General features: G+C 32.3%; 1 long non-coding RNA gene across 1 annotated transcript; it reads left to right on the top strand.

Annotated features, from left to right (window-relative positions):
- The first annotated feature begins 975 nt into the window (after positions 1-975).
- On the top strand, positions 976-3,400 carry LOC141661502 (uncharacterized). The gene is made up of 2 exons (XR_012549980.1): positions 976-1,218; positions 3,157-3,400. It is a non-coding gene; the product is annotated as an uncharacterized LOC141661502 (long non-coding RNA).
- The last annotated feature ends 2,185 nt before the right edge of the window (positions 3,401-5,585 follow it).

Here is a 5,585-nt window from a genome sequence, read left to right as displayed (position 1 = left end):
GTATCTCTTAATTTATGGCTACAATTCCAGTAGACATAAATTGGGGGAGATTGTTGTGCATATGTTGTGTACTTGAATGATTTCATAAACAAAATATCTAAGTAGAGTTTACTTAGTGAAATAATGTAGCACTCGACGGATAAGAATTATAGTCCCGACGGATAACTCATTATAGTCCTGACGGATGATTAACTTATTATCCATCGAGTGAGTAGCTTATGTAATAATAAATTTGTAGCACAGTTATGTATGCACCTTTGTATAGAATCTATAGTAGCATATAAGTCATGTTGACTTTAACTAGATATGCATAATAGGATGATTAATTGTACATAATTGATGTCTTGTAATTCTGCATAAGTGAAATAGAGTCAAGTGCCAAAATAGCTACCGACGGATGATTAACAAAGCCATCGACGGATGATCAAATGACTATCAACGGATGTTTAATATAGCAGTCGACGGATGATCAATTAAATCATCAACGGATATTCTGAAAGTCGACGGATGATCATATGAAGAATTCAAACAGCAGTTGAACAGTGAAAGCTGGCACACAGCCGTCGAGATGTATACAAACACACTGTGGAAGCCCATTAACTGGGTAATAGAGGACGAAAAGTAGCAAAGCTTAAGACTGTTAGATTTTATATTTGTTCAGTCTTTTTGACTTTGTAATATTGGTATTATATAAACCAAGAGAGTAGCAAATAGAAAAATAACTGTGATAACTGAAAAACACAAAAACAAAGAAATCTTTGTAAGCAGAATCTTTAGCATTTCCTGTATTCTCAGTAGTTTCATTTGTAAGCAGTTGTGAGCATTTCTGCACATAGAGTCCTCTCGATATATTATATATATCTCTGGTGGAATTGTTTAAATCCACCAGAAAGTTTTTAAAGACTCTTGTTTTTAATTACTTATGTTTTGATTCAATTAAGTTTACATTCCGCATTGTGCTAATCAAAACAAATATATCTATAATCGAGTTGAACATTTTTATTTCAAGAAAAAGGTTCAATAATTCCATTCAACCCCCCTTCTGTAATTCTTGCTACATTGTTAAGGGACTAACACACTTTGACAAACAATCGAAATGATATGAAGGCAGATTTGATGAGATTATTCGGATGATGCGTGAAATGAAAGAATTGACTGCAAGCTGTTCGACAGAAGTTCCGAGAGATCAAACTAATGGCACTGAGACTAATGGAGGAGGTAATCATGTTCTTAAACCCTTCAATTTCACTCCTAAACTTGAGTTTTCTAAGTTTGATGAACCTGATGCTAGAACTTGGGTTAAGAAATGTGTTAAGTATTTTACCTTGTGTAAAATTCCTGATAATCATAAAGTAGATCTTGTTTGCCTGTATATGTCTGAAAAAGTTGAAGTTTGGGTATCAAACTAGGAATGTTGATTGAAGTGAATTTGTGATTGACTTGAGTGATAGGTTTAAGGATGACACCTACTAGTAATGTAGTCGAACAATTTAATAGATTGTATCAATCAGGAACTATTGAAGACTCTATTGATGATTTTGACAATCTGAGATCACTAATAGAACAACATAGTCATATATTACCAGATGCATATTTTCTTGAAAGCTTTATTGGAGGATTAAAACCTGTTGTGAAACCTTTTGTTAAAATCTTTAAGCCTGTATCTGTTACCGAGTCTACAAGGTTTGCAAGATTACAGGAAGAATCCATTCAAGCCCCAGTTCCCAAGAATAACAAATTTGGTAGTGTTCCTTATAAAGTTTTCACCATCAGTTTTTAATCCAAATACCAATAAACCTCTTTTGTTGCCTACACCTTCAACAAAACCTAGTCAAACTACTCAATCAGAGGAGTGAGACCTGTGAACAAACCATTTCAGTTGATTCCAGCTGAGGTTAGGGCTGAGAAATTGGCAAAAGTTCTGTGTTATTACCGTGACCATAAATATGAAAGAGGTCATAAGTGTCAGTTTAAGGAATCACAATTATTCACAGTTGAGATTCCTAGTTGTGATGGAAGGGAACACTTGGATGATGATAGTGGGGATGATGGAGAAGAAAATGTGACTAGTTTGCAAGATCCATGTATATCAGTTAATGCATTAAGTGGTAATCAATCTTTTACTACTATGAAGGTGAAAGAATGGATACAGAAAGGGCCTCTACATATTCTGATTGATTCTGGGTGTACACATCACTTCTTAGATATTAGTGTAGCTAAAGCTTTAAATTATCAAATGGTAGATATTTCAGGTCAAGAAATTACTGTGGCTGATGGAATTCATCTAGTGTGTAAGAATATAGGTCAAGGATTTAGTATGGAAAGTGGGAGAAAATACTTTTACCACTAATGTCATGTTCATTGATTTGGGTAGCTGTGACATGGTATTGAGAGTTCAATGGTTGACTACACAGGGGACAGTGAAATGGGACTTTATGGAATTTGAAGTAAAAAATCAGAAGGTAAAACTCAAGGTATAGCACCTCAGAAGATAAAAGTGCTGAAAGGTGAACCATCTATGAAATTGATGAAAATGTAGCACAATTGTGCTATATACACATTCATCAGGCTGCAGAAAATTCATTACTATCAATAGATATAACTGCAATTTCTGATGACGCAGGGTAAATTGGATTAAGAGTTAAGCATTTTAAGATCTCAATATGTAGATATTTTTAGAGAACCAACAGATTTACCACCCACTAGGGGTGTGTTTGATCATATAATACCTTTGGCTGAATGATCAAACCCTGTAAGTATCAGGCCTTACAGGTAACCCTTGAAACAAAGGGATGTCATAGAACAGATCGTAGATGAGTTATTATCCAGGGGCATTATGCAACACAGTGTCAGTCCTTTTGCATCACTTGTTGTGTTAGTAGGTAAAAAAGATGGATTTTAGAGGTTGTGTGTAGACTACCGGGAATCGAATAAGAAGACAATGAAAAATAAGTTTCCTATTCATGTAGTGAATGAATTGATTGATGAATTAGCTGGTTCCACTGTGTTTACCAAATTAGATCCATCTGGTTTGACAATTTTTTTTTGTTGTTTCACATGACTTCCGGTTATATATTGTTGTTGCTTATTTACGAGGTTATATAGCTGCTGAGCATTTCATTGGCTCATACCTGTTTTATTATTCGAATTCTCCAGCTATACCAGACCAGTATTATTATCCGCCAACCCAAGGAAGGTTTTGAACCAAGACCGTCAGAAGATCTTTAGTTTTGGTGTGCTTGTATAGTTAGAAGTTTTGAGACATTTGAACTAGTATAGTAGCGTGTTGTAATAGAATTTGAAATAGTTTGTAAAACTAAATAGACTTTGGGATTGTAATAACTCATCAGTTTGTAGTAGTGCTTGTTTCATACTATAACCTGTGATCGGTTCAATTGCATACATAGGTCATATTTATTATTTTATCCCGTTGTGCATAGCAGAGTATGGTTTATCAGTTAGTGACTACCAAATCTAGACCCCGAATTTAAAGGGTGCCGGCCGTATATTTTATTTTACCATTTATTCATCCTGTATTTAACATAAATATTGAACCCAAGAATAAGTAATAAAACTAGCAATTAAACTTGTATCGGAATTGTATAAAAAAGAAGGAAAATGCTATTTGCAAAGTATATTTATTATTTTCAAGAGTAAATAAAGTACGTAAAGGTGAAAACATATACAATAAAAGAAAAATAGTATAAGAATAACCTTCATTTTTACATATTTTTTCAGCTCCAAAACTAAAAAATTAATCTGAAAATAACTTAAAAGGCGGGGAAAAAGTCTGATGAGGATTGTTTGTCCATTTAATATATACAACAAGTGATTGAGGTGTACAATTAAATGAAGTGCGCTCTAGCTAATCCTCAAAAACTTTTCTTTTGTCAAACCACGGGAGTACTTGATAGGCTCTTTCTCAAGTTTATACTGCATACTAATCTGTCTTTTGTACACCAGAATGGTAATCAAGAAAAGCTTGTCTATTAGTTCCTTTTTTAACAATACTTCATCAACAAACAACAGCCACTGAGGCCAGTGTCACAATGTCAAGTGATAGGCTTCATTCAACTTGCCCTTCCTTTTTTCTTTGAATAATATAATGCCATGTGCTTATTTATGCAAATCATGCTCGTAAATTTGATGGGTAGACACCGACTCCAGGACTGACCTACCTTGGGAGAAACGTTTTGTTTAAAGAATAGCATGATAGCAAACCAATCAATCATCTGATAGAATTCGCTATATGAACTGTGACAAGACCAGAACTCTAGAAATTCCACTTGTAATTAAAAAATTATTATTTCATCATCCTATTCATTTTTATACATTTTTTATTCCGCTCAATTTTATACATTTCAATATATTTCAAATATTAATTAGCCCCGTCATATTATCAACTTTTCTTAAATTTTCAAATTATACATAATCTATTATTATATATATAATAGAGCAAATAAGAAGTTGGGTGAGACAATTTATTCCAAATTACTAATTTACCCCTCAATGTATAAATGTAATTTTACACACCTCAAATATAATTATTTTACTTATATATTTTAAAAATAATATAAAAATATGTTCGAGATTATTTCGATTTAGCATTTCGATAAATTCTCGATTTTTGATAAACCGTAAATCAGTAGTTCAACCAATTTAGTCCATTTTTCAATTTTCATTACCATTGATTACTGACCTATCTATTAATATATTTATCATAAAAAATGATGTATATTGAAAAATAGTATTTATATTGTCAATTGTACAGTATTATATTTAATATGTCGGCTTTCATATCCAATCATTACATTTTCTAATATGGAAAGTAATATTACCGCATATTCATTGTATTTTGTATCACTAATTGTACCATGTAAACAACTATAATAACTCTTTAAATAACTCCGCAATATTTCATTCTTATGAGTTGTAATTATTTTCATGATATATGTGTGCTTTCATTTGTATTATATTTTGATCGTATATTACGATTTCATTTCCGCATATTCAATTCATTTTGAGAAAAAACACGTTAAATACAACATCGATCTCAATTTCATAAAGAGAGATATTTAGTTAATCGATCCATCATGAAGCAATATGAATATATCGTCGATAATTACAATCAAACTAACATCAATTCATGCACTACAGACATGGTTATAAAAATCGAAATCGGACTAGATTGGTTAAACTATCGATTAGCGATTTATCGGATTTCGGGGATTTATCAGATTATTAAATCGGAATAAAATCGGATATATTTTTATATTATTTTTTGAAAAGTTACATGTAAAATAAATATTTGTATGAGTAAATATTGGCAGGAATATTGTTTATGGCCCAATAACTGTTAGTATTATCATTTCAATAGCTCAGCAAGTCTTTTCAATACCCAGCAAGTCCTGTATCTTTGTTTTGCGTGCCCTTTTTATTAAAAAATTGTGTTAATCAACTTTTTTCCCCTCCTTCGTTTTGTCCTCAGTTGTATTCTCGCCCTTCTTCATCCATTCCGATGTTTGCCTTAATGATTTCAAATCGTCGGTATTCGTCAATTCTACATGGAATTTATTTCTTCTTCC

This window comes from Apium graveolens, chromosome 5, assembly GCF_009905375.1.
Source record: "Apium graveolens cultivar Ventura chromosome 5, ASM990537v1, whole genome shotgun sequence".
NCBI lineage: Eukaryota > Viridiplantae > Streptophyta > Magnoliopsida > Apiales > Apiaceae > Apium > Apium graveolens.
This window is presented reverse-complemented; position numbering and strand designations above follow the sequence as displayed.